Raw genomic sequence first — 25,572 nt, 5'->3', positions numbered from 1 at the left:
GGCTCGCCCTTCTGGAATCTGAGCGGCAGCGGCTCGCCCTTCTGGAGTCTGAGCAGCGGCGGCACGCTCTTCTGTAGTCTGAGCGGCGGCGGCACGCTCTTCTGTAGTCTGAGAGGCGGCGGCGCTCTCTTCTGGAGTCTGAGAGGCGGCGGCGCTCTCTTCTGGAGTCTGAGCGGCGGCGGCACGCTCTTTTGCAGTCTGAGCGGCGGCGGCGCGCTCTTCTGCAGTCTGAGCGGCGGCGGCGCGCTCTTCTGTAGTCTGAGCGGCGGTGGCACGCTCTTCTGTAGTCTGAGAGGCGGCGGCGCTCTCTTCTGGAGTCTGAGCGGCGGCGGCACGCTCTTTTGCAGTCTGAGCAGCGGTGGCGCGCTCTTCTGCAGTCTGAGCGGCGGCGGCGCGCTCTTCTGGAGCCTGAGCGGCGGCGGCGCTCTCTTCTGGAGTCTGAGCGGCGGCGGCACGCTCTTCTGGAGTCTGAGCGGCGGCGGCACGCTCTTCTGCAGTCTGAGCGGCGGCGGCGCGCTCTTCTGCAGTCTGAGCGGCGGCGGCGCGCTCTTCTGCAGTCTGAATGTGGACGAAACTCTCTTCTGCAGTCTGAATGTCCCTTTCAATACTGCTCACTGTGGCAGGCCTGCCGTGTGAGCTGTGTCTGCAGTAGATCTCGCCTTCATCTGCAATAAAACCAGAGGAATTTGATTTAGCATCTTTACCTACATTTCATATATTTTTCTTTATACAACATCAAATTATGAAGAAAAAAATTCAAAGCTCCACTTCCAGGGAGAAATAGTAAACCCGACATGACAGTGACATAGGAAAAACTGCTATTGGCTTTTGTATAAAAATGCTGATTGCCTGGCAGTTATGCTGACCCACTAAAATTCCATGATTGGAAGTTTGGAAGCCAACAACAAGTATTTTTAGCAGTATAATAAAAAAGCATTTCCCAAACATAGGTAATTGCTGTGGGCACATTGTGTGGGCTGCTAAGCAATTACATGGTGTTGATCACGTGGTGGAGTGTCGGATCATTTTATCAACTGAATATCTATCATAGAGATACTACCCAATATTAATATCACAACTTATAGACTCTCTCTGTTTTTTCATATTTATTGTTTGCACATTGCTACTTACTGGGTGTGTAATATATATGTGTATTGTTTATGTTATCACATTACCTAGCGCCACTATTTACTTTTAACCTATGTTTGGTAGATGCTGTTTTATTATAGCATTTCTTTTAAAGTGGCTGCTCTATATGTATCAGGTTTGTCTTTGGCGCAGTGATAAGATCTTAGGTAGCGGCTCATTGTGATCTGGTTGTGTATTATTTTTAGCAGTATGATGTTGCACTTTCATAGTTAAATGAGTGGGCAGGTCACAAAGGAAATTGTGACAGGAAGTAGTGGTGCCACCTGCCTGGCTGTACATTGTGGCAGGGGTTTGTGAAACATCAGACCAGCTAAGCAGGGGCTTTGTTGAGTGGCAGTTTTGTCAAGAAAGTGTGTCATTATCAGCCCTGAGATCAGAACACCACAGCAGCAAATGGAACTCCCTACATCTGAAAGAAATCTGGAGACATAAAAGAAATACTTTCCCTGGCCCCATTAGTTCAGCGGGGAGGGGAGTGTGTGTTTGTGTGTTGGGGGGCACTGCAGAAAGGAGACAATTTCTTCACATTCAGGCTGAGAGCTCTGCTGTTTCTTATAATTGAGATAAAATCCCAGCCTCTTTTATATCAATCTACCGGATTCCTCTGGTGAATTTATATACAAGAGGCTGGGATTGAAGAATCGGCTCCGGTGAGGACAGCTGTGGATGTTTGGACAGGTAAGTGTCTCTATATTAAAAGTTAGCAGCTATAGTATTTGTAGCTGCTGACTTAAAAATGTTTTGGGGTAGACTGGAGCGCCTCTTTAAAGTCCCACACCTTGCAAAACCTTGGGATCAGTGGACATGCGTCCTACAAGTGTGTTTTTTTTATTTTCTTTAGCCATGACAATTTCAGTTCTCTTATATGGGTTCAATTAAAGTGCTTATAAAGGCAGAGGGATTTTATCTTGCTGCATTTCTAAAAAAATAAAAAATAAATGTATGCATGCATCTCCCCCCCAGCCCCCCGCCCCCCTAGGCTCTCTTGCTCCTCACTGGCTCAGTAAAAAAAAAGAAATAATAATAATAGGCCAAAAAAGCCAATGCTGTAAAAAAAACACACTATTGCAAAAATGTTGAAAAACTCACTGCAAAGCTACTGCTATTTTTATAACATTATTATAACGTCCGGTGTGCATGAGGAAGCTTTACCATCACTGTAATGTATGGCATTGGTTTAACCACTTAAGCCCTGGACCAATTGTCAGCCTAAGGACCAGAGGTCTTTTTACAATTTTGCACTGCACTGCTTTAACTGGCAATTGCACGGTCATGCAATGTTGTACCCAAACAAAATTTGCGTCCTTTTCTTGCCACAAATAGAGCTTTCTTTTGATGGTATTTGATTGCCTCTGCGATTTTTATTTTTTACGATATAAATGGAAAAAGACTGAAAATTTTGAAAGAAAAAAAGATATTTTCTACTTTTTGTTATAAGAAAAATCGAATAAACTCAATTTCAGTCATACATTTAGGCCAAAATGTATTCAGCCCCATGTCTTTAGTAAAAAAAAGTCATTAAGCGTATATTTATTGGTTTGTGCAAAAGTTATAGCGTCTACAAACTAGAGTACATTTTCTGGAATTTACACAGCTTTTAATTTATGACTGCCTATCTCATTTCTTGAGGTGCTAAAATGGCAGGGCAGTACAACCCCCCCCCCATGACCCCATTTTGGAAAGTTGAAACCCCAAGAAAATTGCTGAGGGGCATGTTGAGACCATTGAATATTTTATTTTTTTTGTCCCAAGTGATTGAATAATGACACAAAAAAAAAAGTTTGCAAAAAGTTGTCACTAAATGATATATTGCTCACAATGCCATAGTTATATGTGGAATTTCACCCCAAAATATATTCTGCTGCTTCTCCTGAGTACGGGGATACCACATATGTGGGACTTTTTGGGAGCCTAGCCGCGTACGGGACCCCGAAAACCAATCACCGCCTTCAGGATTTCTAAGGGTGCAAATTTTTGATTTCACTCCTCACTACCTATCACAGTTTCGAAGGCCATAAAATGCCAAAATAGCACAAAACCCCCCCAAATGACCCCATTTTGGAAAGTAGACACCCCAAGCTATTTAATGAGAGGCATGTTGAGTCCATGAAATATTTTATATTTTGCCACAAGTTGCGGGAATATTACAAACTTTTTTTTGTGCACGAAGTTGTCACTAAATGATATATTGCTCACACATGCTATGGGCATAAGTGAAATTACACCCCAAAATAAATTCTGCTGCTTCTCCTGAGTACGGGGATACCACATGTGGGGGACTTTGTGGGAGCCTAGCCGTGTACCGTAAAACGCTACCAAAAAATACTGTTAGCGATGGCAGGGATCAGGCCTGACTCTGCAAACGCTGCAGTTATGTGTTTTGTAAGTGACAGTGATCAATCGATACTGCACTTGGGTGGGCTGGGCGGAGGGGCAAAACGCAGGTGCTAGCAGGTATCTGGGCTGGTCCCGCTAACAATGCTTTTTTTGTCGATTTGTGTGCCTATGTGTACCTACGTGTCAGTGTAGTGATTGGTGCACACTTACTACGTCCTCTTCTCGCAGTCCGGTCAAAAAGACCGCCCGAGGAGAGTGAAATCGTAAACACAGGGAGGGGAAGCTTCTCATTCGCCAACGGCCATCCCCTCATCCTGGATCGCTCCTGAAGCTAAACGGACCGCCGCAGCCAGTGGGAGGGGGTCCGATCGGACCCCCCACACGCTGTAAGGCAGGCATGTACGGGTATGTGCTTGTGCCCATACATGCCATTCTTCCGACGTATAATTACATGCGGTGGTCCTAAAGTGGTTAATTATCTGCGTCTTGTAGAACGACTCCTATTGTAAATGAAAATATATTCTCCGCCTACAATGGCTTGCTACAGTTTCTGTGGAATATTTTTTTGACATTTTGGGAACTATGTATATGTGTTATGTAGGTAACAAGGGGTTAAACATGTATGTGGGGGTCTTTTCTTCCCATATTATAAATCTCTGCCATCTTGCTGGGTGGCATTGAGGTCATCAGTCCAGCCTGTAATAAGTAGCATGCAAGGCTTGTTCAAAAAAAAAAAGGCAGTTAGTAGGTGACAGTTGGAAAAAGAGGGGGGGGGGGACTTGGCTCAGGGTAAACATATCTAAAAATAGCTGCTTTCTCCTCTTTAAAATAAATCCTCAGACTGGTGTTTACAAGACAAAAGACAGCAATGTCTATGGCCAGCCCTATACATGTGTACATAGGTTTAGTCTACTGAAAATTTTAAAAAGGGATTGAAGACTTTTCTTTTTAGCAAATGTTTTTGAATTAAGTTATTTGTCTGTTTTTTTATTGTAACTGTGTAGCACTTTGAGGTCTTTTGATGGAAAGTGCATTATAAATAACATTTATTATTATTATTATTATTATTATTATTATATGGGGGTGCCACTGTCATCAATGGGAGGAAAAAGAATCCAATGAAAGTATTTTGTATTTATCAATATCCATGAAACTTACCAGCCCTGCGTTTTTTGTCCCACTGTGGTCCATTGGCTTTACAGCCGGCATCAAAACATCCGATAACGGATCTGAAACAGCGACGTACAAATCGCACTGCCCTCCGCATTTTGGTGGGCTTCTTGAATAGGGGATCTGCAAGCTGTATATTGATCTCTCCTTCCATAGCTGGGCTTCCTTTGGTTGGTTTCTCAATATTGTTTTGAGAAACAATCTGTTTACTTGTAATTTGTCTCATTATGAAGAATAATAAGACACGCTTTAAGTCTGAGAAATTGCAATAAAACTGAATCGAATAAATCCAAATCCAATCAAACAGCAAGAGAAAGCTGGACAGAGATGTCTTCACTGTACAGCAAACAACTCACAACTGATGCCAGAAGAGCCCAAAGCAGCCTTATATTAGAGCAGGTGATGACATCATAGAGGTCGTTTTTTTTAACTGACGATTTTTCTTAACGGCTTTTGTTGCCATGGTTACCAAAGCTTCCTATACACAGTGATGGGCTGTGGGGGATGGGCTGTGAGGGAGAGCACAGACACACCAATAGAGGACTATGATTGGGCAGTATTAATGGTAGCAATATGATGGGGCAGTTTTGATAGGGCAGTTTTGATGGTGGCAATAGGAGGAGGCAATTTTGATGGGAAAAAGAGGGGGGGGACTTGGCTCAGGGTAAACAGATCTAAAAATAGCTGCTTTCTCCTCTTTAAAATAAATTCTCAGACTGGTGTTTACAAGACAAAAGACAGCAATGTCTATGGCCAGCCCTATACATGTGTACATAGGTTTAGTCTACTGAAAATTTTAAAAAGGGATTGAAGACTTTTTCATTTTAGCAAATGTTTTTGAATTAAGTTATTTGTCTGTTTTTTTATTGTAACTATGTAGCACTTTGAGGTCTTTTGATGGAAAGTGCATTATAAATAACATTTATTATTATTATTATTATTATTATTATTATTATTATATGGGGGTGCCACTGTCATCAATGGGAGGAAAAAGAACCCAATGAAAGTATTTTGTATTTATCAATATCCATGAAACTTACCAGCCCTGCGTTTTTTGTCCCAGCGTGGTCCATTGGCTTTACAGCCGGCATCAAAACATCCGATAACGGATCTGAAACAGCGACGTACAAATCGCACTGCCCTCCGCATTTTGGTGGGCTTCTTGAATAGGGGATCTGCAAGCTGTATATTGATCTCTCCTTCCATAGCTGGGCTTCCTTTGGTTGGTTTCTCAATATTGTTTTGAGAAACAATCTGTTTACTTGTAATTTGTCTCATTATGAAGAATAATAAGACACGCTTTAAGTCTGAGAAATTGCAATAAAACTGAATCGAATAAATCCAAATCCAATCAAACAGCAAGAGAAAGCTGGACAGAGATGTCTTCACTGTACAGCAAACAACTGACTTCTGATGCCAGAGGAGCCCAGAGCAGCCTTATATTAGAGCAGGTGATGACATCATAGAGGTTTTTTTTTCAACTGACGATTTTTCTTAACGGCTTTTGTTGCCATGGTTACCAACGCTTCCTATACACAGTGATGGGCTGTGGGGGAGAGCACAGACACACCAATAGAGGACTATGATGGGGCAGTATTAATGGTAGCAATATGATGGTGCAGTTTTGATGGTGGCAATAGGAGGAGGCAATTTTAATGGGGCAGTTTTTTTTATATGTATAGAGGACTGTGAAACTGGATTAAAGTTATTATTATAAAGCCCTCTATTTTAAGGCATAGTGATAGGTTGAGTGGTCAGAGTTGATATTGATTATGTATATGTCGACACACGAAAGAAAATAAAAAGAAAAAATCATGTTTTTCTTCAACGGTGACTAAAAAAAGTCGAAGTGAGGGTGTAGTGTATCTTCTAGAATGTCCTTGCCACATTCAATACATGGGAAGAACAAAAAGAGAACTCTGGAAGAGATTAAGAGAGCATGTTGAAAATATTAAAAAGGGTTTTGATAAATATAACCCTCGAGACACTATGCGAAGTTTCATAAAAAAGACCCCTCATCTTTATTAATTTGTGGTATTCAAAAATACAAGCCCCATTGGAGAGGTGATAATAAAATTATTAGGATTAGCCAAGCTGAATCCTGATGGATTCATGAATTATGCACTTTAACAGCTTTTGGAGATAACGTTGACTTTGATCTTAATTGTTTTATTTCTAATTATTAATTCAAGATTTTTGGGCATTTTATTAATATTACCGTATATACTCGAGTATAAGCCGAGATTTTCAGCCTCTTTTTTGAGGCTGAAAGTGCCCCCCTCGGCTTATACTCGAGTCATCGCTGTCTGCCCGCTCGATCAGCGTGTCGAGCAGACAGACAGCGGCCATTCTGATTCAAAAGCCGCGCCTCCGGCTCCCCCTTCGCCTGTGATAGGCGGAACACTGAATTTCCCAGCAGCCTGTGTTCCGCCTATCACGGACTTCGTATCATCCTCGTACTACGGACGAGGATGATACGACGTCTGTGATAGGCGGAACACAGGCTGCTGGGAAATTCAGTGTTCCGCCTATCACAGGCGAAGGCGGCGGCGCAGCTTTTGAATTTTACAATGGCCGCCGACGAACGAAGAGGGCACGGGACGGAGGCAAGGCACAGGACGGCACGGCACGGGACGGGACGGGACGGGACCGGAGGCAAGGCACGGCGGCGAGGCACGGCGGCGAGGCACGGCGGCGAGGCACGGAGGCAAGGAGGCTCGGCACGGGACGGAGGCTCGGGACAAAGGCTCAGGACACAGGTAGGCTGGACACACACACACACACACACACACACACACACACACACACACACACACACACACGGATACACACACACACACAGGGATGGATGGATGGATGGAGACACACACACACAGGGATGGACGGACACACAGGGATGGACGGACACACAGGGATGGACGGACACACAGGGATGGACGGACACACACACAGGGATGGACAGGCATGTCTTACCCTCGGCTTATACACGAGTCAATAAGTTTGCCAGTTTTTTTGGGGGTAAATTGGGGGCCTCGGCTTATATTCGGGTCGGCCTATACTCGAGTATATACGGTAATGAATTTTTTATATTTTTCTATATCCACTTATATATATATAGATAGCATTGGGGTTAGATGTACTTCACTGATGAGGGGTTTTGTCCTCTCCCCCCTCCCCCTACTGCTTTTTTTTTTTTTTTTCGGTATTAATTTCCCAATTGATTGGTCCAGTCAAAACCAACGTTATGGCCAGTTATGAGATAGTTAAAATATAGCTATGGTATAGTTGTACTTTTTATCATAATATTGCTATGTATTTGAATGACTAGATGAACACAGTTAGCATTGCCTGTATAAAATGATGTAGTATGGCATTTAACCACAAGATGGCAGTGTCTGTGGAGCGATATATTTAGAATGTTATTTTACACTTATTTATGTGGAGAAAGTTATAACAATTACTTTGTAATTTTAGTAATGTTATTAGTAGATGTGGAAGTAATTTGAATATGCTTTTATTTTCAAGTTGTATCAGGAAGCTAGTAGTATTAAGGTATGGGGTGGTTGTTGTTTTGAGTTGCTATAGCCGCCCGCCCTATTTAAACTTCATCAACACCTGACTCCTTGACCCTTTGAAAAAGTCACGTGTCTGTGACGCAACGTGTCAGGGAGGAGCCAGGTGTCACGATCGTCACTTCCGGTCGCGGCTGAGACCGAAAGTTCCCTTTTTTACAAGCGCAAGATTCCGTTTTTTAATGTGAGTGGATATTTTACATTATTTTATTAAAGTTTACATTTCTACACATGAGAGTCCCCTTTCTTTCCCCCATGATCGTTGGTATTTTGGATTTTATTGTGAGGCTGAACGAATCATCTATAAGGAGCCAAATCAGCAATTTCCCCTACAAGTGTGTTGGACCCTGAGGGGTCTTGTATTGAGGTGAGAGGCTGGGGGAAACGGGGGGTGCTCTGGTGGAGCACTGAAGGTGGACTGTCTCTCTCTTTTTGTGAAGCATGTCTGCATCTGTGACAACACTGCATGACTATTAGATATACTGTCACATTTGGATATCGAGCTACTGAATAGCACTGGAACATTTGTTTGAACACTTGTATTTGCACATGGACTTTTTTATTTTTATGTTTTTCTTCTTCTTTTTTAGCCATTTTTGTATTGTGATTCAGTCACATATTGTTTGCGATATTTGCACATTTCATGTCATTTGGATGTATCACTTTTTATATATGTGATTTTGCACTTTTTAAATATTATACACTACTGTGTTTTGCACGTTTATGGATGCACAGTGTTTTTACATTTGCACATTTATGTACGTATTTATTACAGTTATTGATTTGTGTCACATAATAGGTGGTGTATTTTAAAAGGCAGCGCTACATACCTTTTTTTACATATATATATTTATATTTATTAACCACATGCCCTCTGGAATCTATGATTTACTCCCCTTCATGACCAGATCATGTTTTGCAATACGGCACTGCACTACTTATTTTAACTGACAATTGCGCGGTCATGCAACGCTGTATGCAAATAAAATGTATGTCTTTTTTTGCCACATAAATAGAGCTTTCTTTTGGTGGGATTTGATCAACTCTGCAGTTTTACATTTTTTTGCACTATATACAAAAAGAGACTAAATGAAGGAAAACAGCAGAGCTTCCTCTCATTTCAGAGCTTCCCCTTAAATCTAGAACAAGTGGACTTGCAGGGCACAGTATATTTGCCGTTAATAAATCAACCTCATTGTGTCTACAATAAAATTTCTGCCTGCTCTTATTTTTTTTTAAAGAGAAGTTCCAGCCTGTATAAATAAAAAAAAATGAAAAGTCAGGAACAGGGTTGCCATCCTCCTACAGTATTTTTTACTGACAAAACATGGAAAATTTACTGGCGGAGCACATTTTTTACTGGCATAAGAAATTACAGAACTCCTATTGAAAACTAAAACAGTGCATATTTGAACAGTATAAACATATATGAAAACACTGACAATACCTATACCAAAGTCATTTGTTTGATTTACACTTATAAAGTCAACACAGCATGAAAATATCAGCCCCTGATATATAGGCCTCTTTCACGCGACTGATACGCTCAAGTCCGCCTTTTTTCAGGTGGACCTGAACGGATGCTCCATAGAGGTCTATGGAGCGTCGGATGTCAGCGGTGACATGTCCGCTGACGTCTGACCCGCTCCGATCCGAAAAAGTCTGAGGATCGGATCGGGTGACGATGGACTCTGCGGTCCGTCCTCATCCGATCCCCTATAGGGGAGAGCGGTGCTCGGACAGGTCCGTCCCTGCACGGTGTGCAGAGACAAACCTGTCCTCTGCCTGCTCAGTGGGGATCGACAGAGCGATCCCCGCTGAGCAAGCGGATGTCCACGGGGCAGATCAGCGCGGATCCTTTCCGTGTGAAAGAGCCGTTACTGGTAGTTATAAAAAAATCACAGATTTTTACAAACTGTCAGTAAATTTACTGGCGTTTGACAACCCTAGTCAGGAGCTACAAATAGTGTAGCTCATGAATGTTAACCACTTAAGCCCCAGACCACTTTTTGCGATTCGACACTGCGTCTCTTTAACTGACAATTGTGCGGTCGTGCGACATGGCTCCCAAACAAAATTGACGTCCTTTTTTCCCCACAAATAGAGATTTCTTTTGGTGGTATTTGATCACCTCTGTGGTTTTTATTTTTTGCGCTATAAACAAAAAAAGAGCAACAATTTTGAAAAAAAAGCATTATATTTTACATTTTGTTATAATATAAAAAATATTTTTTTTTCCTCAGTTTAGGCCAATATGTATTCTTTTACATATTTTTGATAAAGAAAATCACAATAAGTGTTAACTAATTGGTTTGCGCAAAAGTTATAGCGTTTACAAAATAGGGGACAGTTTTGTGGCATTTTTTTAAATAATTTTTTTTTGTTTACTAGTAATGGCGGGGATCAGCGATTTTTATTGTGACTGTGACATTACAGCAGACACATTGGACATTTTTGACACCATTGTCATTTATACAGCAATCAGTGCTATACAAATGCACTGATTCCTGTCTAAATGACACTGACAGTGAAGGGGTTAATAGCTAGGTGGCAGTGTAGAGGTTAAGTGTGTCCTGGGGCGAGTTTCTAACTGTGGGGCGGTGTGGCTGTGTGTGACACGTCACTGATCACTCCTCCCGATCACTAGGCAGAACAGGTAGATGCTTGTTTACATTAGCATCTCCCAGTTCTTCCTTCCCGTGAGACTATCGCGGGTATCCCCGCGGTGATCGAGTCCACGGGACTTGTGATCCGACTCACAGAGGTCTCAGCCAGCATGCACGCGATGGCGGCATGCACATGATGGCGTGGCCCCAAATTTAAAGGGACGTACAGGTATGCCCATTTGCCCATCCATGCCATTCTGCCAAAGTACATCAGCATGCGCCAGTTGGGAAGTGGTTAATATAAGGATACTTACCTGTAGTGGTATCCCGTGATGTCGGCACCCCTAGCCGATTTGTCCATCAGCTTTGGGTGCAGGAGCGGCATCCTTATAAGGGAAATAGGAAGTGAAGCCCTGCGGCTTCCCAGCCTGTTTCCTACTGTGCATGTGTGAGTTGCACTGCCCTTATTGAAAGGTCCCACTCTCTTCTAGGACTTGTGTCTCCCAGAAGACAGCAGGGGGCGTAAAATTCAGTAGATCAACGCAATCAATGTGCAGCGATCTTATCCGGGAAGAGGGAGCGGGTACCTGGTTTTGACAAAAAGTGCCAAATATGGCAGTGGGGGTGGGGGGGGGGGCTGGTGTGAACAAGCAGAGCTTCCACTTTTGGGCTGAGCTCCACTTTAGACTTCAGTTCCAGTTTTAATTTGAGTATCGCTTAGGCTGACTTCACATTTGCGTGTCTGTTGTTTCCTGTGTTCTTTTGTTATTACCTTGGACAGGTATGTTTGTCATGCATTGACGTGTGCTGAAACTCCCATGAAAAGCTCATGAAAAGCATCAGTGGATTCAAAACTGGGAATGTTTTCAGCCAATGCGTGTCAAGGCACTGCACAGATCTGAATTGGCAGAATCCTGGCTTGTTTACACTCGTGTTGCTCTCTGAAGAGCGATCAGTATTGGATTGATCTTTGGAGGGTGTTTAACAGGTGTTGAGGAGGCATTATGTTGCCTGTTTTACCCCCTAAAAACCCCACCACCCCATTCAGTTGATTGAGTCTCATCTGTCAGTCACTGTTGGCCGCCATGAGCGACAGTGCGGATAAATTTGGTTGCGCCGCAGTGGAAAGCATTGTGGCCATATGTACACCCCAATCCATTGCCTTTGCAGGTAGTAACGCTGCTCAGGTGTGTGTGTTTACAGTCCCCTAAATTCAAAGTGTAAATTTGCATTGCAAGCAGGGGGAAATAGTCCACATCAACTCAAAACAACATGTCCATCTAAAGTCTAGAACACACTACTCATTTTTTCTTTCAGGGCTGAACAAAAAAAAACTGACAGCTCCAGAGGAGCCGATGTACTAACTAAGAGATGTTAGTACAGCTATCTCCCCTACTGTGCTATTGTGTTCTGACAGGGGGGACTGCCATGTCCCTTTAATAGAAGCTGGCCGCCTTCTGTTGGCTGCAGCACACGGGCAGAGCGTCTGGCGGTTTCTAGTGGACCAAGCGATGCTGCCCACTATTCAGCCCATGTGTACGGGCATTAGACTCTTCTGTCTTACAGGGTGATGGTACATTATTATTATAATTATTATTATAATACATATTATTATATATATTTATATATATATATGAGATCTTGTACAATATATATAGTACATGATCTCACTGCAGAGTTGTCACGTTATAGGAAGTAGAAAAATATATGATCAATTGACAGGATCAACAGGTAACAGAAATACAATATATTGTCAAAAGTATTGTGACAGCTGCCTTTACACGCACATTAACTTGTTTTTTTTTTGTTTTGTTTTTTCAAATAGCAATTTTTATTAGTCGTCATTGATTTTCAACAAAGGTAAAAAGCGTAACGTGAACGTACATGAACAAAAGCAAAATGTACACGACGGAAGTCCATTTAAGGTAGGAGCAAAATACAACAACCATAGTCATTGATACTACCGAAAATGTTACCGCACATCAACTTTAATGGCCTCCCAGTCTAAGGCTGGATTCACACCTACGCATTTTTATGTGCTTTTTGCATTTTGCTGATTTGCACTACAGATCGTGTTCCATAGGAAACCATGTTATTTGGACTCTAGGGCAAATCTGCAAAATGCAAAAAGCACTAAAACTGTATAGGTGTGAATCCAGCCTTAGTCTGCAGGGTTCAGTATTGGGTTGGCCCACCCTTTGCAGTTATAACAGCTTCAACTCTTCTGGGAAGGCTGTCCACAAGGTTTAGGTGTGTGTCTATGGAAATGTTGGACCATTCTTCCAGAAGTGCGTTTGTGAGGTCAGGCACTGATGTTGGACGAGAAGGCCTGGAGTGCAGTCTCACCTCTAATATATCCCAAAGGTGTTCTATCGGGTTGAGGTCAGGACTCTGTGTAGTCCAGTCAAGTTCCTCCACCCCAAACTCACTCATGCATGTCTTTATGGACCTTGCTTTTTGCACTGGTCCAAATCATTTGGTAGAGGTGGGGGTTATGGTGTGGGTTTTTTTTCAGGAGTTGGGATTGGCCTCTTAGTTCCAGTGAAGGAATCTCTTAAGGCGTGAGCATACCAAAACATTTTGGACAATTTCTGCTCCCAGCTTTGTGGGAACAGTTTGAGGATGGCCCTTTCCTGTTCCAACTTGTCTGTGCACCAGTGCACAAACTTGACTGGCCTGCACAGAGTCCTGACCTCAACCTGATAGAACACCTTTGGGATGAATTAGAGTGGAGACTGCGAGCCAGGCCTTCTCATCCAACATCAGTGCCTGACCTCACAAATGCTCTTCTGGAAAAATGGTCAAACATTCCCATAGACACACTTCTAAACCTTGTGCACAGCCTTCCCAGAAGACTTGAAGCTGTTATAGCTGCAAAGGGTGGGCAACGCAATACTGAACCCTACGGACTAAGACTGGGATGTCATTAAATGTCATGTGTGTGTAAAGGCAGGCGCCCCAATGCCTTTACACACAGTTTATTCTGGGAACTCAGAAACAAATGCTGTTAATTCTGGAAATAGACGGCATCATGTATAGCATTTTTTATTTCAGTCATAGTTTCATTCATAGCTTTTACAAAGAAAACATTCTGACTGGGTTCTCTCTCCCTAACGAGCATACGTGTCATCACTCCATTAATTCCTATAGATGATCTGTACAGTACTCTTGGTAGCCACCAGTCACCCAGCAGAGTAGGAATCAGGGTGGATATAAATAAATGATTTTATTTTTTTATCTGATTTTTTTTTTTGATTTTTTTTTATCAATTTTTTTAATAAAATGCTTTTGGGGTAAAAATCTATCTAAAGATAAATTTCTATTTAGGATGCATTAATAATTTAGTTTATTCAGCATGAAATGGAGCTTAGTTATGTAACATGAGGCTGTATATTCTGCAATATTTACATTTTTTGATAAACTCATTCAATGAATCCAAGCTCTGCAAGCTGAGATAACAGGCACTGCATTGATGTATTCACAGTAACCAGGCGATAAAACAAAATTCAGGAATATTCCTTTATCCCATTATTTTGCAAATCTATGTACACTACAAACTGTATGATTGAATAGGCTCAGATATCACTGATTTACTAACCTGACAGCTTATTATTCTAAATAAGAAACCTTCATTTTGTTTGCAAATATTAAAGATTCTAACTACCAATAAGTCCTTACGTTTAAAGAGCACCTGTCACTTCAGATCCATCATGGAAGCACTTGTTAGCGGGCATCCACTCACCTGCTGCCACCACGTCCCTCACCTTGTTGTGTCACTGCCACATCACCAGCTGTCCCATTAAAGTGAATGGGACTGTCGGTGAGTCAACAGCGGGTCAGAGGAGGAGCCACTGCGGGACAGAGATGACAGTTGCTGTTTAACCACTTGACATCCGTGCTATGGCTGAATGACGGCCACAGTGAATTCAAATCCACCCTGGTAGGAATCATCCATAGTAATGAATAGGGCCCCTGGGTGCATGCATGGTAGGAAGAGGACCTGGATGAGACACTTTCCTTGCAAAGGCTCTGTAGTGCCAATCAGGACTTACCAATGAGGACCATGGAAGTCGGAAGAATGGAAATTTACTAGGAAGACTGCAATTAATGAGATGGTTCTAAAGTTGTCCTTTAAGCAGGAAGTCTGAGCAACAAATAGTTTTCTGTGTTATTTCTTTTTTATGTATTCTTTATTAAGGCCCCAATCAAATCTGATTACGTAGATTCATGCAGATTTATCCTATTCAAATTCAATGGGTGTGTCTGAATATGCGCTGCACAAGTATTTATGTGCATTTTTCAAGCATTTCTCTGCCTTACAACTAGGCTCCTTCTCCTCCTCCTGAAGCTTATAATACATATAAAAAATGCTTCAAAAACGTGTATATATGCGTTAAAACATACCAAAAATTCACTGGCAAATCTCTGGCAAAAATACGCTCTGCTCAGGTGTGAATGCAGCCTTGATGTATAATTAAAGACTTTTTTTTTTTTTTTGGATAGTGTGGAGAGCAGGCATGTACCGGCCATCGGGACTACTGGGAGTTTCCCGGTGCGCCGATGGCTCAGTGGGCCACTCTGATGTAAGGGGGCTGGTGATGGGACACTCTGATGTAAGGGGGCTGCTGATGGGACACTCTGATGTAAGGGGGGTGCTGATGGGACACTCTGATGTAAGGGGCTGCTGATGGGACACTCTGATGTAAGGGGGCTGCTGATGGGACACTCTGATGTAAGGGGGCTGCTGATGGGACACTCTGATGTATGGAGGTGCTGGTAATGGGAAACTCTGATGTAAGGGGGCTGGTAATGGGACACTCTGATGTAAGGGGGCTGGTAATGGGACACTCTGATGTAAGGGGGTGCTGATGGAACACTCTGATGTAAGGGGGCTGCTGATGGGACACTCTGATGTTAGGGTGTGCTGATGGGACACTCTGATGTAAGGGGGCTGGTAATGGGACACTCTGATGTAAGGGGGTGCTGATGGGACACTCTGATGTAAGTTGGTGCTGATGGGACTCTCTGATGTAAGGGGGTGCTGATGGGACTCTCTGATTTAAGGGGGTGCTGATGGGACTCTCTGATGTAAGGGGGCTGGTGATGGGACACTCTGATGTTAGGGAGTGCTGATGGGACACTCTTATGTAAGGGGGCTGCTGATGGGACACTCTGATGTAAGGGGGCTGCTGATGGGACACTCTGATGTAAGGGGGCTGCTGATGGGACACTCTTATGTAAGGGGGCTGGTAATGGTACACTCTGATGTAAGGGGGCTGGTAATGGGACACTCTGATGTAAGGGGGCTGGTAATGGGACACTCTGATGTAAGGGGGTGCTGATGGGACACTCTGATGTAAGGGGGCTGCTGATGAGACACTCTGATGTACGGAGGTGCTGGTAATGGGACACTCTGATGTAAGGGGGCTGGTAATGGGACACTCTGATGTAAGGGGGCTGGTAATGGGACACTCTGATGTAAGGGGGCTGGTGATGGGACACTCTGATGTAAGGGGGTGCTGATGGGACTCTCTGATGTTAGGGGGTGCTGATGGGACACTCTGATGTTAGGGAGTGCTGATGGGACTCTGATGTTAGGGAGTGCTGATGGGACACTCTGATGTAAGGGGGCTGGTGATGGGACACTCTGATGTAAGGGGGTGCTGATGGGACTCTCTGATGTTAGGGGGCGCTGATGGGACTCTCTGATGTTAGGGAGTACTGATGGGACACTCTTATGTAAGGGGGCTGGTGATGGGACACTCTGATGTAAGGGGTGATGATGGGACACTCTGTTGTAAGGGGGTGCTGATGGGACACACTGATGTTAGGGGGCGCTGATGGGACACTCTGATGTTAGGGAGTGCTGATGGGACACTCTTATGTAAGGGGGCTGGTGATGGGACACTCTGATGTAAGGGGGTGCTGATGGGACTCTCTGATGTTAGGGTGTGCTGATGGGACACTCTGATGTAAGGGGGCTGGTAATGGGACACTCTGATGTAAGGGGGCTGGTAATGGGACACTCTGATGTAAGGGGGTGCTGATGGGACTCTCTGATGTTAGGGTGTGCTGATGGGACACTCTGATGTAAGGGGGCTGGTAATGGGACACTCTGATGTAAGGGGGCTGGTAATGGGACACTCTGATGTAAGGGGGTGCTGATGGAACACTCTGATGTAAGGGGGCTGCTGATGGGACATTCTGATGTACAGAGGTGCTGGTAATGGGACACTCTGATGTAAGGGGGCTGGTAATGGGACACTCTGATGTAAGGGGGCTGGTAATGGGACACTCTGATGTAAGGGGGCTGGTGATGGGACACTCTGATGTAAGGGGGTGCTGATGGGACTCTCTGATGTTAGGGGGTGCTGATGGGACACTCTGATGTTAGGGAGTGCTGATGTGACTCTCTGATATTAGGGAGTGCTGATGGGACACTCTGATGTAAGGGGGCTGGTGATGGGACACTTTGATGTAAGGGGGTGCTGATGGGACACTCTGATGTTAGGGGGTGCTGATGGGACACTCTGATGTTAGGGAGTGCTGATGGGACTCTCTGATGTTAGGGAGTGCTGATGGGACACTCTGATGTAAGGGGGCTGGTGATGGGACACTCTGATGTAAGGGGGTGCTGATGGGACTCTCTGATCTTAGGGGGCGCTGATGGGACTCTCTGATGTTAGGGAGTACTGATGGGACACTCTTATGTAAGGGGGCTGGTGATGAGACACTCTGATGTAAGGGGTGATGATGGGACACTCTGTTGTAAGGGGGTGCTGATGGGACACACTGATGTTAGGGGGCGCTGATGGGACTCTCTGATGTTAGGGAGTGCTGATGGGACACTCTCATGTAAGGGGGCTGGTGATGGGACACTCTGATGTAAGGGGGTGCTGATGGGACACACTGATGTTAGGGGGCGCTGATGGGACACTCTGATGTTAGGGAGTGCTGATGGGACACTCTTATGTAAGGGGGCTGGTGATGGGACACTCTGATGTAAGGGGGTGCTGATGGGACTCTCTGATGTTAGGGTGTGCTGATGGGACACTCTGATGTAAGGGGGCTGGTAATGGGACACTCTGATGTAAGGGGGCTGGTAATGGGACACTCTGATGTAAGGGGGTGCTGATGGAACACTCTGATGTAAGGGGGCTGCTGATGGGACACTCTGATGTTAGGGTGTGCTGATGGGACACTCTGATGTAAGGGGGCTGGTAATGGGACACTCTGATGTAAGGGGGTGCTGATGGGACACTCTGATGTAAGGGGGTGCTGATGGGACACTCTGATGTAAGGGGGTGCTGATGGGACTCTCTGATGTAAGGGGGTGCTGATGGGACCCTCTGATGTTAGGGAGTGCTGATGGGACACTCTGATGTAAGGGGGCTGGTGATGGGACACTCTGATGTAAGGGGGCTGCTGATGGGACACTCTGATGTAAGGGGGCTGCTGATGGGACACTCTGATGTATGGAGGTGCTGTTAATGGGACACTCTGATGTAAGGGGGCTGGTAATGGGACACTCTTATGTAAGGGGGCTGGTAATGGGACTCTCTGATGTTAGGGGGTGCTGATGGGACACTCTGATGTAAGGGGGTGCTGATGGGACACTCTGATGTTAGGGAGTGCTGATGGGCCACTCTGATGTAAGGGGGCTGGTGATGGGCCACTCTGATGTAAGGGGGCTGGTGATGGGACACTCTGATGTAAGGGGGCTGCTGATGGGACACTCTGATGTAAGGGGGGTGCTGATGGGACACTCTGATGTAAGGGGCTGCTGATGGGACACTCTGATGTAAGGGGGCTGCTGATGGGACACTCTGATGTAAGGGGGCTGCTGATGGGACACTCTTATGTATGGAGGTGCTGGTAATGGGACACTCTGATGTAAGGGGGCTGGTAATGGGACACTCTGATGTAAGGGGGCTGGTAATGGGACACTCTGATGTAAGGGGGTGCTGATGGGACACTCTGATGTAAGGGGGCTGCTGATGGGACACTCTGATGTTAGGGTGTGCTGATGGGACACTCTGATGTAAGGGGGCTGGTAATGGGACACTCTGATGTAAGGGGGCTGGTAATGGGACACTCTGATGTAAGGGGGTGCTGATGGGACACTCTGATGTAAGGGGGTGCTGATGGGACACTCTGATGTAAGGGGGTGCTGATGGGACTCTCTGATGTAAGGGGGTGCTGATGGGACTCTCTGATGTTAGGGAGTGCTGATGGGACACTCTGATGTAAGGGGGCTGGTGATGGGACACTCTGATGTAAGGGGTGCTGATGGGACTCTCTGATGTTAAGGGGTGCTGATGGGACACTCTGATGTTAGGGTGTGCTGATGGGACACTGATGTAATGGGGCTGGTAATGGGACACTCTGATGTAAGGGGACTGGTAATGGAACACTCTGATGTAAGGGGGTGCTGATGGGACACTCTGATGTAAGTTGGTGCTGATGGGACTCTCTGATGTAAGGGGGTGCTGATGGGACTCTCTGATTTAAGGGGGTGCTGATGGGACTCTCTGATGTAAGGGGGCTGGTGATGGGACACTCTGATGTAAGGGGGTGCTGATGGGACTCTCTGATGTTAGGGAGTGCTGATGGGACACTCTTATGTAAGGGGGCTGCTGATGGGACACTCTGATGTAAGGGGGCTGCTGATGGGACACTCTGATGTAAGGGGGCTGCTGATGGGACACTCTTATGTAAGGGGGCTGGTAATGGGACACTCTGATGTAAGGGGGCTGGTAATGGGACACTCTGATGTAAGGGGGCTGGTAATGGGACACTCTGATGTAAGGGGGTGCTGATGGGACACTCTGATGTAAGGGGGCTGCTGATGAGACACTCTGATGTACGGAGGTGCTGGTAATGGGACACTCTGATGTAAGGGGGCTGGTAATGGGACACTCTGATGTAAGGGGGCTGGTAATGGGACACTCTGATGTAAGGGGGCTGGTGATGGGACACTCTGATGTAAGGGGGTGCTGATGGGACTCTCTGATGTTAGGGGGTGCTGATGGGACACTCTGATGTTAGGGAGTGCTGATGGGACTCTGATGTTAGGGAGTGCTGATGGGACACTCTGATGTAAGGGGGCTGGTGATGGGACACTCTGATGTAAGGGGGTGCTGATGGGACTCTCTGATGTTAGGGGGCGCTGATGGGACTCTCTGATGTTAGGGAGTACTGATGGGACACTCTTATGTAAGGGGGCTGGTGATGGGACACTCTGATGTAAGGGGTGATGATGGGACACTCTGTTGTAAGGGGGTGCTGATGGGACACACTGATGTTAGGGGGCGCTGATGGGACACTCTGATGTTAGGGAGTGCTGATGGGACACTCTTATGTAAGGGGGCTGGTGATGGGACACTGATGTAAGGGGGTGCTGATGGGACTCTCTGATGTTAGGGTGTGCTGATGGGACACTCTGATGTAAGGGGGCTGGTAATGGGACACTCTGATGTAAGGGGGCTGGTAATGGGACACTCTGATGTAAGGGGGTGCTGATGGGACTCTCTGATGTTAGGGTGTGCTGATGGGACACTCTGATGTAAGGGGGCTGGTAATGGGACACTCTGATGTAAGGGGGCTGGTAATGGGACACTCTGATGTAAGGGGGTGCTGATGGAACACTCTGATGTAAGGGGGCTGCTGATGGGACATTCTGATGTACGGAGGTGCTGGTAATAGGACACTCTGATGTAAGGGGGCTGGTAATGGGACACTCTGATGTAAGGGGGCTGGTGATGGGACACTCTGATGTAAGGGGGTGCTGATGGGACTCTCTGATGTTAGGGGGTGCTGATGGGACACTCTGATGTTAGGGAGTGCTGATGGGACTCTCTGATGTTAGGGAGTGCTGATGGGACACTCTGATGTAAGGGGGCTGGTGATGGGACACTCTGATGTAAGGGGGTGCTGATGGGACTCTCTGATCTTAGGGGGCGCTGATGGGACTCTCTGATGTTAGGGAGTACTGATGGGACACTCTTATGTAAGGGGGCTGGTGATGAGACACTCTGATGTAAGGGGTGATGATGGGACACTCTGTTGTAAGGGGGTGCTGATGGGACACACTGATGTTAGGGGGCGCTGATGGGACTCTCTGATGTTAGGGAGTGCTGATGGGACACTCTCATGTAAGGGGGCTGGTGATGGGACACTCTGATGTAAGGGGGTGCTGATGGGACACACTGATGTTAGGGGGCGCTGATGGGACACTCTGATGTTAGGGAGTGCTGATGGGACACTCTTATGTAAGGGGGCTGGTGATGGGACACTCTGATGTAAGGGGGTGCTGATGGGACTCTCTGATGTTAGGGTGTGCTGATGGGACACTCTGATGTAAGGGGGCTGGTAATGGGACACTCTGATGTAAGGGGGCTGGTAATGGGACACTCTGATGTAAGGGGGTGCTGATGGAACACTCTGATGTAAGGGGGCTGCTGATGGGACATTCTGATGTACGGAGGTGCTGGTAATGGGACACTCTGATGTAAGGGGGCTGGTAATGGGACACTCTGATGTAAGGGGGCTGGTAATGGGACACTCTGATGTAAGGGGGCTGGTGATGGGACACTCTGATGTAAGGGGGTGCTGATGGGACTCTCTGATGTTAGGGGGTGCTGATGGGACACTCTGATGTTAGGGAGTGCTGATGGGACTCTCTGATATTAGGGAGTGCTGATGGGACACTCTGATGTAAGGGGGCTGGTGATGGGACACTCTGATGTAAGGGGGTGCTGATGGGACACTCTGATGTTAGGGGGTGCTGATGGGACACTCTGATGTTAGGGAGTGCTGATGGGACTCTCTGATGTTAGGGAGTGCTGATGGGACACTCTGATGTAAGGGGTGATGATGGGACACTCTGTTGTAAGGGGGTGCTGATGGGACACACTGATGTTAGGGGGTGCTGATGGGACTCTCTGATGTTAGGGAGTGCTGATGGGACACTCTCATGTAAGGGGGCTGGTGATGGGACACTCTGATGTAAGGGGGTGCTGATGGGACACTCTGATGTTAGGGGGTGCTGATGGGACACTCTGATGTTAGGGAGTGCTGATGGGACTCTCTGATGTTAGGGAGTGCTGATGGGACACTCTGATGTAAGGGGGCTGGTGATGGGGCACTCTGATGTAATGGGTGATGATGGGACACTCTGTTGTAAGGGGGTGCTGATGGGACACACTGATGTTAGGGAGTGCTGATGGGACACTCAAAATGTAAGTGGGCCGGTCTGGATGAAGTCCAGGGCCAAATTTCTGTCCCAGTCCAGCCCTGGTGGAGAGGGATCAGATCTGTGACCCCGTTAGGGAGACTCACCCTCTACTTTCATTTTTAACCATTATCATCGAAAGTGAAGGTAAAAGGAAATCACTAATTTTGGGTTGACGCCGAAACAGGATTATCGGCACTAGTTCTGGTGACACCCAGGGATTCCCTTACTCAGAAGGGATTTCCTCTCAATTCTTGTATTTGGCATGGGATAGGATGTGAAAGGAAGTCTGAACAACGAGCCACAGATGTGGAAAGAAAACTGACGGGTGGTTGTAACCCTCCCTTGCTCTATTAAAAAGAAAAAGAAAACAAATTTGGCCTACAGTTCAACAATAATGGCTCATTTACTTGGGCACCATACAGCATTAGGACCCCTTTCACGCTGAGCCGTGGCCGCATTAGCGCTAAAGCAGTGAGCATTTTAGCTGCACTTTAGTGATGTTTAATCAGGGTGTTTAACCCCCACTAGCTGGGCACTTTTAACCCCCGCTAGCGGCTGAAGAGGGGGTTAAACGTACCCATGTTGTGGCGCTTCCGAAGTACTTTTCAGGCTCTTTGGAAGCGCTGCCAATTCATTTCAATGGGCAGGGTGTTTTGGAAGCTTTGTATACAGCACTCCCAATCCGCTCTAAAGATGCTGCTTGCAGGACTTTTCCTAACGTCCCCCAAGCGCACCGCCCCAGTGTGAAAAGACACACTAAAATGTATTATAAAAAGGAATCCCCTGGGGGAGGATTTTAAAGGCACGTACAACTTGATTGAAAAACAATGAAAAATATTTTATTACATAAAACAAACAAGGAAGTAATATACAATATACATAAAAAAAATATCTCTGGGTACAATTATAAAGACACTGTTAATAACAATGTGCACCACATAGGTTTATAATATAATCCATGTAGGTATAGCCACCCTACGCGCTTCGGAGCTTAATAAAGCATATCCTTCTTCAGGGGTGTAGATACAACATTAACATGGAATCTGTTGAATAACGGAGGACAAGATATTAGAGCGGGAGATGTAAGCGCCCAGATGTAATCCACATATAAACTGACAAAAGAATCCATATAAGCCATGGGAATACCATGGATTTGGGGGTGACAAATAATGAAATAAAAAATGGTCATGTAATAGAGTTGCACAAAATGCTGAAGGCCTCCCTCGCCCTTAAAGGTACAGAATAAAATAATTAGCTTCAAACACTGGCAAAATAGAACGATAATCAATTATTATAGTGCAATATAACTCTACTGCTTAGTTTAACAATAACACAATCATACAACAGTTCATTTAGCAATAACGCCATCAAAATAAATAATAGTACATATTGGATGACTTATATGTAAAAAGCGCAAAAGATGACAAAAAAAGATAGTGGTATAAATATCATAAGTATAAGTAGCTAATTCCCTATTGTTTCCTACCCCCTGAGACGAACCCTTCCAAAAACGGTTTGAACCAAATAGTGTCGTTAAGACCCGGAGACTGAGTAGCTTTCAAGGAGTGAATCCATCTGCAGGAGAATTTTGTTCCAATCTCCCCCCCTGTGGTTTGGGTGAATTCTGTCCAAGATGAGGAATTTGATTTTGGGGAGTTTCCCCCATGGACTAAGGTGGTGTGGCGGCCTAGGGGGAGGTCCGGATCACAGGTGCGCATACTAGTAATATGCCTATATGCACGTTTCCAAAATTCCTGTTTGGTTTTGCCAACGTAAAAACAACTGCACTCACACAGGAGCAAATAAATTACTCTGAATGTGTGGCAGTTGGCAAAGTGTTTTGGGTGAAAGATTTTGCCATTGGGCAAAAGTGGATTTTTTTGTGTCAACATAAATTTGCAGTTATGACATTTACCGCATGTAAAAGTGCCTTTGTATTTGCAGTGTGTAAAACTTGTAGCGTCTCGAAATTCACTTTTCACAAGGGTGTCACCAATGGATGTGGCTTGTTTGAAAGTAAAGGAGGGTTTTGATGTCACAAATTTGCCTAGAGACGGATCGCATGTAAGAATGTGCCAGCATTTTTCAATCATTTTCTTAACCTGCTCTTGTTGGTTGCTAAATTTAGTTATAATTCTGATATCCTCAGTTTCCTTTTTAGATTTTTTGCGATGTATAAGGTCGATTCTATTGTGAAGGCAAGCTCGTTTGAAGGCGCGCTTCAGGGAGGTATGGGAATAGCCCCGCAAAAGCAATCTCTTGCGGAGCTGATTGGCCTCCTCCCGAAACACGACCTCATCCGAGCAATTACACCTAACTCGAAGGTACTGGCTGTACGGGATGGAATTTATTAGGGGTTTGGGATGAAAGCTTGACACGTAGAGAATAGAGTTGCCTGCAGTTGGCTTCCTAAATAGTTTACTTAACACTTTGCCAGATTCACCCCTGTAAATCTCCACATCAAGGAAGGTGATGCGATCAAGATCAGAGTTCATAGTAAAATGTAGATTAAAGTTATTCTTGTTAATTCTCAGGAGCCACTGTTCTAACGGGTCATGGGGGCCGTCCCAGATGATGAAGATGTCGTTGATGTACCGGTACCAACAAAGAATGTGGTCCGAGTACATCGACAAGTCCTCATCATCCAGAACCATTGCCTCCCACTCCCCCAGGTACAGGTTGGCGTAGGATGGGGCATAGCAGGTCCCCATCGCTACCCCCTGCACCTAGAGGAAGTAGGAGCCGTTGAAGGTGAATACATTGTGTTGTAAAATGAAATCTAAAATTGACATGATAAACTCCCCGTATCTCGGGTCGATCTCGGGGTTCTTGGATAGAAAGTGTTGAACAACTGCTATCCCCTTTTATCGTGAGGGATCGAGTTGTAAAGGAATTCTGCATCCACTGCTACAAAGATGGCGTGGTCCAGAATGATTAAGGAATCAATGACTTGAAGAAACTAAAGAGTATCCTTAACAAAGGAAGGCAAGGAGGAAACTTTGCTAGTGTTGTCACTGACAGCCAACGCCTGAGATAATTGGCCTACCAGGGGGGTTGTTTGCATTCTTGTGAATTTTTGGCAAAGCATAAAATACGGGAACACGTGGAAATTTATTTTGAACAAATTCCCAAGTTTGTTGGGTGATAATTTGATTAGAGAAGGCCGAATCAATGATAGCATAAAACTCAAGGGTGTACTTCTTCACAATGTTGGCAGGGACACAACGGTACCAGTCAGTGTTGCTGAGTATTTTAGTGCACATTTCGATGTATGTTGTATTGTCAAGAAGGACAATATTTCCTCCCTTATCTGATGTTTTAATTGTGATATTTTTGTTAAGTGAGAGTTGTTTAAGGGCTATGTGTTCCTGTCTACTGAGGTTGGCTAGGACCTGCGTTTCCGGATTTTTAACGCTTCCAAATCATTGTAGATGAGCTTCAAAAATGCTGCGGCATTAGGGCATGTACTGGGGGCAGGGCAAAAGTCAGATTTCTTCTTAAG

General features: G+C 45.3%; 1 protein-coding gene across 7 annotated transcripts in view; it reads left to right on the top strand.

Moving 5' to 3' along the window:
* The window catches only part of LOC143988956 (uncharacterized), a 570,864-nt gene that overhangs the window by 118,021 nt on the left and 427,271 nt on the right, over window positions 1-25,572 (top strand). For 6 of the 7 annotated variants that reach the window (XR_013276941.1, XR_013276942.1, XR_013276943.1 and 3 more), the window contains one exon: window positions 12,660-12,759. The gene's annotated coding sequence lies outside the window, so the exon portion shown is untranslated. Of the gene's footprint in view, window positions 1-1,647; window positions 1,828-12,659; window positions 12,760-25,572 lie in introns of those variants that run through there. The other variant, XR_013276944.1, reaches the window with a different exon arrangement.

Source organism: Lithobates pipiens, unplaced genomic scaffold (genome assembly GCF_037356315.1).
Source record: "Lithobates pipiens isolate NorthernLeopardFrog02 unplaced genomic scaffold, aLitPip1_a1.2 Scaffold_18, whole genome shotgun sequence".
NCBI lineage: Eukaryota > Metazoa > Chordata > Amphibia > Anura > Ranidae > Lithobates > Lithobates pipiens.
This window is presented reverse-complemented; position numbering and strand designations above follow the sequence as displayed.